We start from the raw sequence: 13,301 nt of genomic DNA on the forward strand, positions 1-13,301 counted from the left end.
GATTATACATAAAAAGTGACTTCTTACAATCATTATACTGTAGATGTTCTGTTTATTAACTGTGTTAAGAGGAATAGTGTCTTAACTTAAATGTAAAAGTAAATATATAAATAAAAACTAAGTTACCATCAGTAGATTTTTAAGTCCAGTGGCAAAAGTAAGCTACAACTTTATTTCCTTCTTTTTCTTATGGAAGTCTGGTACTTAAACAGTCTGGAGTTGTTTACTGGGAGGCGCTGAACTATCGCCAGGGTTTCAGCTACCATCCACTACTCTGTAATTAATTTACTCTTAATTGCTGGACTGTAACGTCACTTGTGGGACTTTCCGGTGAATTCAGGCAGCTACTTTTAACTCTTTACCGACCACAGTCATTTCGCCCATTAAACCCTTCTTTCTCTCACTGTTTCGATTACAGCTCCTCTTCCTTACCAGCAGGTATAATGCTGCTGAATATGTGCATGGATGTATGTGTCATTCCATCAGGTAGGCTAGGTGATAACCTGATACATGAGTGATCTCACCAGATTCAACCACAGCCTGTGACAATGATGCTCGCAGCCACATGTGAAAGAGCTGGGCTGCAGCGAGTGAAACCTTTACAAATCTATTGTGGCCCATCGTCTTCCTCCCTCTCTCTCTCTCTCTCTCTCTCTCTCTCTCTCTCTCTCTCTCTCTCTCTTCCCCCCCCCCTCTAAATCCATGACAGAGCAGCCATGGGCCATGTGCAGAGTCAATGTCAGGGTTGGGTTGCAATAGAAAAGAGAAGAGGGGAAAGAAAGGCAGGGTTGGGGGAGAAGAAAAGAAGCTGTTAAGCAAAAAAAAAAAAAAAAAAAAAGTTGGGAGTTGGAGGAGGGGATGATGGCGTGAGGGAAGATTTATGGGGGACGTTTATTACTACACAGCACTGCCCCAGGGAGGTGAGAGGGGTGGGGAGAGAGAGAGAGAGAGAGGGGCAAAACATTCCCTTTTCCCTTCCTCTTCTTTGCCTATACAGAAGCCACACAGGGGGTGGAGAGCTTTGTCTCACTGCGAGCAGCCGTGGAGGAGGCAGGAGAAGTTGTTTTTGTACTGAAATGTTGAATTTAGTTGAGATAGAAAAGGCCAGATACAGGTCTTGAATACAGCATATTCATTTCAAACAAAGTTCTGATCTATGTCTGACCTTTAGGAACTACAAAGTTATCTTCCCCCCATAAAGAAAAGCAGATTTATAACTTTCTGAGATATCCTGGACCCTGTCAGCGAAGAGCGAGGGTGTGTGTTTTTAACATAAAAAGAGTTTTACGATCCGGGGCTGTTTGGAGTAATCTCCCTGGAGTGTTTTTACAGACGACAGGGTGGGGTGACAGACTTGCAAATCACGTCTGCAGTTCAAAGGCCCTGTCACTGATTGATTAACTAGATCAGATCGATCGTCTCTCCTCTGAGGAGTAACTACAGCAGGGGTGTAGGAGGGGAATCACAGCATTTTCTTTTTCAGCAAATACAAAAATAACCCTAGCTGGTGTGAAATGATCTAAATGAGTGATAATATGTCACACATTACACATAATCAGAGCCAGAGTTAACTTAGGTACAACCTACAGAGGGCTGTGATGTTGGAGCAAATAGATTCTCGTGCAGATTTAAACTCCATTAGGCCAGCAGGGTTCAAAACTCAACAACAAGCCACTGACTCTGATGTGAAATGTCTTCTTTATTGGAGCCAAGCCTCACAAAGCCTAACACACTGCAGCTGTTTACTTTAATACTGTCAAATGTATTGTGTCCTTCCAGGTTTAGGAGGAGGCACCCGTTTCCTGCCAACATGAAACAATTCCCAGGGGATAGTGTCAGATGTGTCCGTGTTTTAAACATGCAGAAGGTAAACAACATCATTTTGACGCAGGGCCTTGCAGACATCAGCACACACTGATAAGCTCGCTAAGAAGTTTGACTGACTTCAACGTAAATCCTCCTTCCAAATGAATTTGTGTAACAGTGTAAAAAGTTTGTGCAGGTTTTCTGTATCTTTATTTCACACAAAAGCAAAAAACATACTTTTTCAACAAACAAACTAGTTTTCCTTTAAAACATGTAAAAAACACCTTGTTTTTATTTAAGAAAAGTTGAGATCAAGTCCCTAAATGGGATTTGTTGGCATTTTAAGGTGTAGGCTTGACTCTGCATTAGAATACTTACACATTAGGATATGCAGTATTCACTCTAAGGTGACATTTTACAGTTACACTGAAATTTGCTGAAAGAAAATTAAGGCTGCAACTGAAGATTGTATTTTGATTAATCACAATTGTGTCAACCAACAGTCCAAAAATTCAAATATATTCAATGTACTATCACATATGTCAAAAAAAAAGCCACAAATTCTCACAAAGGACATGTATTCCTTGGAAAATGATTGAAACAATTAACCAATTATCAAAGTAGTTGCACATGATTTCTCTGTTGATCGATAAATGGACTAATTGTTTTAGCTCTAAATATATATTATTTTCCATCACAGCTTGTTAAAGCAATGGGTGGAATATTTATGAGGTTTTCCTGTCCAATCATTTCACTGACTTCCCAAGTAGAAAACACAAAAGGCATAGATAAACTACATCTCAGCTCTCTTCAGGCAGGATTTTCCTCTGGCTGTTGACAGAGTTGAGTTCTCTCTCGGGGGACATGATTTCTGAGGATTTGTGCTCCTCGAAGTCAGCGCTGTCCTCCTTTGGCTTGTAGTTGCTATCAGTCTCTGTTGGAGCTGCAGTCAGTCACTCCTCAGCCTCTGCTCAACGGTTTGATTTCTGCCTCCTGCGCTGATGACTCCCTCCTCAGAAGGGAGGATGAGGATGAGACTTGAGGTCACTGATAACATTTAAGTGGGATGCCTGGCTGTTAAATCTTTTATCTAACTGAACAGTAGATGAAAGAAGTCATGGGGAAACTCAACAAACTGGAAGTTGTCTGTGGTGACAGTCTGTTAAAGCAACAGTTTACTGTAGTTCCATCTTAAAGCCAACAGAGGGCAGAGTTCTTCCTTTTCTCTGTCCTCTTGTTGCAGCATTTCCTATGTACTCCCCACTCTTTGTACAGTATTTAAAGTGTCTCCATGTTTGCCTAAAGCATAAATGTAGATTATCAGAACGGTTACACCGTGAGTGAGAATTTCTAAGATTAGACACTTAGGTCAGCACAGTCAAACACAGCCCCTTCCTTGTGTGGCTTTGGTGAATTAGCCTCAGCACTGTATTGTGTAATCAGCCTTTCCACTGACACACTAACTTAGTGGACTTATATGAAGCAAAGAGACTTATTAGCTACACAAAACACAAAGGCTTAGACTAGTTTTGTGGTAATCTCAAGCTACGCTGCACAACATCCCACTTAGGGCGACCACAAGGCTCATTAAACGACGTCTTAAAAGAGAAATAAGTAGTATTTTTTACTGCCTCATGGTAGTATGCCATCATGTATATTCTTGGGATTGATAGGGTTGTTGATAAATACCAGTGACGTAGCTGTTTGCCACATGCTGGCATTTATGATTTCTTATAAAGTTCATTTATGACACACACACACACACACACTTGTATTTTCAATTCCGTCAAACTGAAGGTTATTAGCACTGTAAGTGGAACATCACTCCTTCACTAGAAATGTATTTAGCATCTTCCACATTGCAGTGAAAATGTTACATAAATATTTATGTCAATCACAGGCAAGCATGCAGTGATGGAAGATCAGACCGTTTACTGTATACCTTATTAATTGACTTTACTGTTTACATTTTGATTTTATTTGCACTCTTTCCTACTTTGTTCTGCAACTGCTGCCCAACAATTTCCCTTCAGGATAAATAAATAAATTTTAACTCCCTAGCACAAGTAGTTTGCCTGGGTCCAGAAATTTGTTGACAATTCTGTCTGATATCAGGCAAACAAGTAGTATCACCATAATGTAAAAATACTTTGTTATAAGTTAAATTCTGAATAAGTAAAAGCACAGAGTTTTATCAGCAAAATGTACTTATGATGTTCTGTATTAAACAAAAGAACTTGATTATAACGGACCCTTTGCTGGTGTAGTTGATTTCAACTACTTCATGTACTCGTATAACCATGCACCATATTTTATGTTTCAGTTGAATTTTTCTGTGCAAAATCTTGACAAACAAAGTAACTAAATTTGTAAAATAAAACGAAGTAGTGGAATAAAAAGTACAAAATAAGTATAAAGGTGTATAAAATGGAAATATTAAGTATGGTCCAAGTACCAAAAAATTGTACTTAAGAACAGTACTCGAGTACAAGTACATTTCACCACTGGCAGCATGATATATTACAGAAAACTGTCCTGTATTAAAAGCCATAGATGACTTAACACACCTCTAGCTTCCCATTTCCCCCCAGCATGTGAGCACATCTTTCGTTATACTGACTGATACGGACAGATTGTTGAGCAATCGGCAGTGAAGGATAGTCAAGTTGGACCTAAATAGGATTTGATTTCTTGAACATGTTGTCATGGTTCGGCCCATGTTTGCCGTGACACTGCGTGGAGTTTTGCTTTTTGTAAACATTCTCCTTCCCACATCCCAATTTGTGTGATCCGAGTCTTGTCTGTATAAGCTTTGACAGCCAGGACATCCATGATTGCTTCCTTTCATGTCTCATGGTATGGTTTGCCAAATTCATATGGGAGGGCTGTGGTCATCTTGCAGGGTGAAACTAGCCTCAGAGGAAGAGGGTGAGGGAGAGAGAAAAATGGAGGGAGGGAGGAAAATAAGACCTAGCAGCAATTAATTGTCCATGAGAGTAGCCACAGCATTGTTAGTGGTGAACCGCCAGCTGCTCTTGCTGATGTTGTTCCCATGAATGGCTCCAGCGTGCCCATCCACTCCACTTCCACTGCCCTTCATCTCACAGTGGGTTGGATGCGGCATCAACGCGAGGCTCGGCTCATTTGTGTGGCTTCGACACGTCACGGCATTACAATCACGACCAGAGTTCAAAACAAACACCCTCTTGGAAATGAAAGTCTTTGGCCCTGTCAGTGCCAATTTACAGCAAAATAGAATAATAATAACAGTGTTTTGGTTAAATGCGTGGTCGCAAAAATAGCAACAAAACAGAGAGTGAGGGGTCAGCGATTAAAGGAGATTTATTGGCCAATTCTCTCCTGACACTCCGGTCTCTAGAGAAGGGTTGTATTTAGAACCAAAGGCCAGCTTCCTTCTCTGGCTTCCTGACCCGTGTTTCCTGAGGAACAATCTTTCTGTCTGTCCAGAGGGCTCATGGGAAGGGAGAGTTTGGTTTTCCACTCGCACATTAGGGGTTGCAGCATAGGTCAAAGTCATCAAGCTATAGAAATGACCCGATGACCACAGCTATATGACACACAATGCAGCACACTCCGAGATGGCACATGATACGCGTGTACAGACACACTTAGGGAAGAAAGAGTTTAGGGCACGTAGAGAGGACTCCAGTGCTTGTTGTGTCCAGTCCCCCCCCCCCCGGGCTCAGCATGCCTCTGCTGGGGACTGGACGGACCTGACCCTGGTCCAGGTGTCATGACCATGCGGCGGACGCTGAAACAAGATATTCCTCAGCTCCTCACTCAACGCAGGGGAAAAAATCAATGGGCTTTGTATAGCGTAGGAACAGTGGAAAGCATTCTCTCACCAAAAAATCCTGCCCCTGTCCCATCTGTCTCCATTCTCCAGCACTCTCAGACCTCACAACCGACTCTGTGTGGTCACTCCTGGACTAGAATTACACAGTCCATGTGTCCGGCTCTGGACAATACACAAAGCCAAGCGCCCGTGTGACCCTGCCCACTTTTCTCACACTTTACCCCTCGCGCATTTATTGAACTGGACGTGTCTTCTCTCCAGTTATTGATATATCTTCCAGATGCTGCTGACGAGGACGCCCTTCTGACACGGTTGCATTTTTGTGTTTGATAACAGCTCGCTTATCGTAAATGAGGCTTTTGGAAATTAGCTTTCAATGGTGTGTGAATTAATGGGAGCGTGGTTTTGCTTATATTGATGTTGAGCTGTAGGGTTAGGCGTAGTTGTGTGTGAGCCGTCCTCAGTCGACCCAGGACATATGGTGATGTCAAATTCCTCCTTGTTGTAAGCGTGTGATGATTTATTGTGGAAAAAAAGATGTGCTTTTATAGTTTCTGCAGCTCTAATTTAAACCTTTTCTTGTGTCTGTCTTTATTGCCAGTACAATGCTACAAATTATCTGCTACATGATGTCTTTTGTTTTCCATCGCTCTTCATGTAGGTATTAAACTTCTGGTTAGTGTCAGTTTTGGGGGCCCTGAGAGCTCATCGCACCGCAACTTCAAGAGAAAACACAAGTACAAAAAACACAAACAACACATGCTCATCATTTTGAAAAAAAGCTAACACAAGTTGAGAAGCACATTCAACAATTTGGCAACACATATGCAGCCCAATGAAATGCGCTGCAATTACAGAAAACACAACACAAATACAAAAAGGCACTGGTTGGGTTGCTTGTATATGCTGTCTGTTTTCGTATTTAGTTATATTTTCTGTATTGTCACAGCGTTTCTTTACTTGTTGTGCGTTTCTGTATTTGCAGCACGTTTCTGTATTTGGTTGTGTTGTCTATATTTGCACTGTGTTTTCTTATGCTATGTATTTTTGTTTTCCCTTCTGCCTGTGTGGTATGACACCATGTATGCTGCCAGTGGTATTGGATGCCTGCCATGTGTGGCCTATGTGTGAAAAACTGTGTCTGTTTTTGACTTTGTGTTTTTTATTGTGTATGCTGAATTTTGTGTCCACATTGCAAACCAATCCCCCTTATTCAAATCAATGTGTTGTCCAATTGGTGAAGATGTGGTGAAGATGTTTTCTTGGTTAACTTGTGATTTGTCTTTCTGCATGTGAGTTCTTTAGTTGCAGCGTGCCGAGCTCTCAGGAGATAGTGTAGCTGAAGTAAAGCAGTAGGTGGGTGTGGTGTTGAACTCAGAGCTACAGGTGTTTCAGCTTCAGCAGCAGATTATTCGTCTGTTAAACTGCACCTTTGCCTGTCCTCCTGAAATGAAAAGTCCTTGTAACGTCTGCTCTTTTCTTCTCTGTGACCTGCCGCAACTCACATGAGCTCGTGAAGTGTATCAGCCTTCACTTTTATAGAAAATGATGAGGAAATGAGCAAAACTCAAGCTATGTGGATAAAGATCAAGGAGCATATGGGAGGGAGATTACCTCAGAGGAACATAGACAAAAACTCAAACGGCATTTTATGTTCCCACAGGGGCCAGAATACATCACCATCTTAACGCTTTGATTGTGATTTTACAAAAGCGCTCCCAATCACTCAAAGAAAATAACTCTGAGGGATTTTGTGTGATTGCCCACAGTCCAAACACGGCACAGCCCCAAAATAGAGTTTGATGTCCAAGATGAGTCTAAGCTGCTTTTTTTTTCTTCAGTTTTTTTTGTAAAGAAAACAAACCCTCTGGGTCTTTGAGGCTGGTCCAGTCCCAATGCCCCCAACTGTTCTCCACTCCGCCTCTCTTTCTCCTCTCCCTCTTTCAGACTGTCTTCTCCCCTGGCAGTGAAAGAAGGTGCAGCTGTGTGGAGTCCTTTGGGTTGAATGAGAAGAATCAGCCCATTTGGTTGACTTTCCTGGCCAAAGCTATAATTTTCTGCTGCCAGTGTTTCACATCCAGTCCAGAGCAGTTCCTGGGCTCCAGCCGCTTGTATCCAACAGGACAATGGGGATTGTCCTACAGCCATATACCACACAGGGGTCCAATTGCCTGTCTGCCTAAATGTGGAAGCATATACCGTCTCGGCAAGTCAATTGGTCCATTTTTGGAGCCTTTAAAATAGCTTGGTCTTCTTGTTTCTGACACAAAGCTACTTAATTCAAAAGTTATGAGAACCAAATGTCATTTTCTTTATGCTAATGAAGGATTATGTCTCATTTCAAGGTATTGTCACCCATTTGTAGAAGAATCCTTCAAACAAAAGAAACGTAGTAGAATTCTTTCACCCGTTGCCATCGTTTTTCTCTTGATTTACGAACCCACGTTGTTCTCAAGGCTGAAAATGAGACCAAATGACTTGTCAAAGCAGATGTTTATTGTAATTTGACCATCAACATGTGTGTTAGTACGTTTGCCTGTTTGCGATACAGAGCTTTAACGAGCAAAAAGTGGTATGAATTATGCATTGAGTTCGGTTTTAGATTTTGTAAGTGGTTTAATGTCATTAGCATGGAAACACACAGCACTGCTTGTGTGTGTTCCCAGTAAGCACTATTAGTGTCACATCAGGCCCATGTGACTGTCAACCCAGGGGAGTACTCACATTATTGCTGTGTTGTGTAACAGCTGAATATGGAAACACTTTTTGCGCTTGTTAAATACTTTCTGGTTTGCCTTTTTTTTTCTTGCCTTGCACTCTTATAGGTTCTACAAAGTCTAGTAAAATCCAATGGCTTTCCCAGAAATGAAAGTTTATTGTCCCCCTCAGCCCACCCGACTCGTAAATAATGGCACGTTTACCAAAAATCCCAAGCCGACAGCCCCCACCTTCATACCATTACCAGTACCACTGTACGCCAACACCTCTGCCAAAATACACCCAAACAATCCCCCTTTCTCCTTATTGAAACCTTCCAACTGTCTGTTAACAGTGTTTACTTGGTCAAAGCCCTCCAACTCCACACTCAGAGGGAAGAACAGTCGGTGGGAACAGCATGCACACCATTAAACTCCAATCTTCATTTTCAACTTTTGTTATCATAGTAAAGAGCTTTAAGTGCTTTACCAGGTGTGCACATGCATCGAGGGGCTGCCTTTATTCTGTTGCACCAGCTACAGTATGTGCAAGTTTGATCCAAGATTAATAACAGTCACTTGTGTCTTTGCTGCTAGAAATTGATTTCTAATGAGTGAGTCACAAAATGAGCTTTTGGTGCTCAGAACAAGTTTTTCAAAAATCATTTAACTCAGCTTTCATGCTGGCTTATGTCCACACGTACACTTAAGAGAAGGATGCGGTCAATTTTCTATGTGAGGCACTCATTCAGATTGCTCTGACAACGCCAACACACAAGTCGTTACGATCCAATAAAATCAAAGATATTATGAAGAGGAGGATGAAATGAGTTCCACATGAGCACCATCCCTATGGGGGGGGTGGGGGGGGGGTCTATTAATACGCTTAATATGGTGACCTCAATCATACACCTTATTTTCATAAAATCTCCACAGCTGTTTCCAGGCACCTTGGGAGTTCACCTTGACCTGCTTTGATCATCATCCCCGTTGGCTAAAAGTCCAAACAATCACGCTTTAATGTCGTCTACTGAGTCTACTTTGTGAATGGTGAGACAGAATGGAACAGAGTTCATGATGAGCATGTGAGAAACCAAAGATAAATGTGAAGCTGTGGAGACTAAGGGCTGACATGTAGGTGGGACCAGTACAGTACTGGAGCTTCCACTGTGGGCAACTTTCTCGCTGCATGACTCACCACATAAGATGTGTGCACAATTTAAATACCACAAAAAACTGTCAGGATCTCACCTTAAACACACTCTCATATTGAACGGTGACATCAATATTGACGTACAATGTGCGCCTTTTGTATTTACAATGAAAATGTGACATTAGACTAATATAGTGTGGGCTTTTTATGATTACATTTTGTGTCTGATTTTGAGTCAGTGCCTCAAATCAACCCAAGCCAGAATTTGTTGTGTTTTTGTCTTACAGCCGCACACAGGATATGAGTCTGTCCTGTTGACAATCTTCTGAATCAACAGCTTCCATCACATTGCTGTCATGTGAGATTAAAAAGTGCCTCATAGTCTTCTGTTTAGAAGAGTTGTGAAATATTTAATGTTGAACCTCTTTTTCTGAGGTTTAAAGAGAGTGAAAGAGAGGCAGAGTGGGTATTTGTAGAGCTCAGTATTCGGTCATGATTTATCTCCACTGAGGTAATATCGAGGTCGGCGCCCTGAAAATGTCTTTGCTTGAACAAGGTGCCTTGAGCCGGATAAGAGGGCCTAAAGCTCCCAGTTCAGCAGCATGATGGATGAAAGTGTTCTATCTTGTTTATGCAACCTGACAAAAGGCATCTGCTGGCCTCTGGAGCGCTCACTTCATGCTCTAACGCTCCCTATTAGACAGTGAAACAGAGATTATCAAGGTATTTCAGATGTAGGAGATACAGTGGAGGTTGTCGGAAAGTTACTGCTTGCTCAAGGTTGTATATTAATTTGGTCTATTTGGAGGCACTATCTGCACTTAGTGGATTTTTTACTTAAATCTTAAATCTAATACTTCAAATGTTATACTTACATATCTGATCTTCTAGTAACAGCATATGAAAACCTTCAAATTTGACATTTGTGATTTAAGTCTACAGTAGCACCATCACCAGGTCAAAATTTGAATTTGTCCAAGACTTTGGCTTATGATCAATCAGCCTCAGCTCCTTTGTGTTTAGTGCTATTTTGCAGGGGTTAGCATGCTAATATGCTAAACTAAGATGGTGATCATGGTACACATTACACTCATTAAACATCGACATGAAAGCATTGCCATTGTGAGCATGTTTGCATGCCAATATTAGCATTTAGCATGGCTGTAGTCTCCTTTTTAAGAAAGTAAAACAGCTCAAAGACATTCATTTCATCTTCATGGATTTTTGACTATTAGCTTGAAGCAACATCTAGCCTAAGTCTAACATGTGGCTAAAATTAGAAAAAAGGCAGAGTTTAAGCTCACATCTGATCTTCTACAGTAAAATAAACCTTTCAATAAAGTACTGACCTGAATTTATGCCTGTCTTTGTGCCACATGTTTCATGTTTCAGCAAACAAACGGCCTCGCTGAAAGACAACCGCAGAAAAAGCAATGTAGCTGCATCACCATATCCTGCTGGCAAAGCTATTGTGGATCTTCACAGTAAATCCAGGACTGTGCAGATATAGTAAACATTTAAACGTTCCATTAGATGTTTTAGTAGACTCTGTTATTCAGCTGTAACATCCAGGTTTATTGCTCAGATTATGTAACCCTATCCATTAATCCCCCTGATCATTTCTTCTTGATAAAGAAAATACAATCCCGGCCAACTATTTTAGGTTTTATGTTGTCAAGATTCTGTTATGAGTTCTTGCCAAGTTTCCTATTTTCCAGTATATCAAGCAAGAGAGAGTGGACCAACTAAGGTGGAAAGTTTGGCAAACTAGCACAGGTGTGGATAGATGTGCTAAAAGTGCAGCTTTTTATGGTCTGAGCTGCTTCAACTGAGCCAGATCATGTAACAAAACCCAACCAGCATTCACTGTTTAGGCTTATGCGGTTTTTGCCTTTTTCTGATTAGACAAATAAATAAGTACGTATGGGAAAATCTGCCAAAACAATGTGCTCTCGGACATGCTGTAATCATTATATAGTCATGTAATGCACCATAAACGTCATAGCACGAGGCAGTGATGGAGTGTGTTGGCTATTGTGCGGCCTCGCTGTGTTTGTGAATTGTGCTCCATATGTGAAGAAGCTGTCCACTGCTGCTTCAGTATCTCTCCCATCTGTCTTTGTCGTATGACTAACTCAAACATAATCTCCCATTCAAATTAGTCTCCTCTTACAACCTCAGTACCCTCAGTCCAGCTCATTTTTAAAACATCCAATTCTGCAGGACACAAATCCCCTCAGACAAACAGCTGCTTGCATAAACTTTACCCCTTTCTTTGCTAGTATACGGTATTTAGATGGGAAAACAACAAGAGAGAAAGAAATAAAGACAGCTGAAGAAAGACAGAGGGGAAGCAGAGGGAGGGAGGGAGGGAGGGAGGGAAGCAGAGACAGGCCTAGCACCAGTATAGGAAGAAAGTGCGGAGTCATGCTGTAGGAATGTTGGAGGGGATTGCTGGCGTGACTGCCCCATTTTTCACAGCCATAATCAGAGCCAGCTGTCAGTGAGAGGGCCCATAAGATGAAGGGGGGAGGAGGAGTAGGGGAGGGGGAGGGATAGTGAGAGAGGGAGTGGGAGTACTGGGTTTTTGGAAGTAGTTAGAAGGCGAGAGGGGAGGGGGATGGCAAGGAATAAGAAGGAGAAGTTGGTAGAGATTGCATTTTCGTGATTTATTTCCACTCCATGTGTCACCGGGTTTAAGAGTTGTGTAAAAGAAAATGCCTGTAAGGAATCATGGGCAAAAAGAAAAATAAAGAAAGTGTGTTTGTGTAAAGACGCTTTTGTGCGAGCATGATAACAGTTAAAAGGAGGAGCGGATCAGACTGTGGCCTTCACTCGGCCCGGCTGCAGTCAGAGCCAGGTTAAAGGAGGATAGGGGGGGGGGGTCCAGGGTGGTGCTTCCTGCCTTCCTGCTGTTTCTGGGACGTCTGCAGTAAAAAAAAAAATGACAAGGCAGAAGCTCTTCGGCAGTGTCTGTATGGCGTGTACAATCCTTTGTGTGCGTATATAGAGCAGGGATATAAGGAACAAGGACTAAAACCCACATAAAAAGTAATGAAATAACATTATGACATGCAATTTTCAGATTTTCAGAGCATTATCACAGATCAAGAACAGATGCATCTTTGATTAGGAATCAGCTAACAGTACAGTACTTGGACTTTGCACATCTGTGGCTGTGGTAACGCTGCTGCTGCTGCTGCTGCTGCTACCAGCCATGCTAGTGCTTTTACAGTCCCAGAGCTCTGAATGTTAACTCCTGTTGTGTTTATGTTTAGTCTACAGTCATATGGTACATCTTCCTTCCACTATATGTGATGTTCTGTTATGTTTTGTTCCGCGACGACTGTGTTCATTATCCCCATTGTAGGTCAAATTCATGAAATTGTGGCACCCTAATTTGATGAATCATGAAAACAGATGATAAAAAGGAGAAATCCTAATGACAAGGATAACCGTTTAACTGGTAAAACACCCTCAGCAGGAAAATAAATAAATGTGATTATTATTGTAATTATTGCAAAGCCGTTTCCTGACATAGGTTAAGGTATTAAGATTCTGTGGTGAAATATATTTATGACCTATCTCTCTTACACAGTGTACAATGACACATACTTTATATGACCCTCGGTAGTTTGATGGAAAAAGGCTGGGAACGACTTGGCTTGTTGATTTCTTGGTGATTCATGGCTGTTAAAGAGGTGACCTCCTCGAAGTTGGAGTACCGACTTTTCACGTCAACCCCGCATGCCTCCGACACAGACAGTACCCTAGAGACTTACAAGAAATAGTGTCACTGGCTAATGAACTTTGCAGCCACTACACTGAT

General features: G+C 41.7%; 1 long non-coding RNA gene across 3 annotated transcripts in view; it reads left to right on the forward strand.

Moving 5' to 3' along the window:
- The window catches only part of LOC116057392, a 135,952-nt gene that overhangs the window by 87,545 nt on the left and 35,106 nt on the right, over positions 1 to 13,301 (forward strand). The gene's annotated exons all lie outside the window — the stretch shown is intronic.

This window comes from Sander lucioperca, chromosome 18, assembly GCF_008315115.2.
Source record: "Sander lucioperca isolate FBNREF2018 chromosome 18, SLUC_FBN_1.2, whole genome shotgun sequence".
NCBI classification, from domain to species: Eukaryota; Metazoa; Chordata; class Actinopteri; order Perciformes; family Percidae; genus Sander; species Sander lucioperca.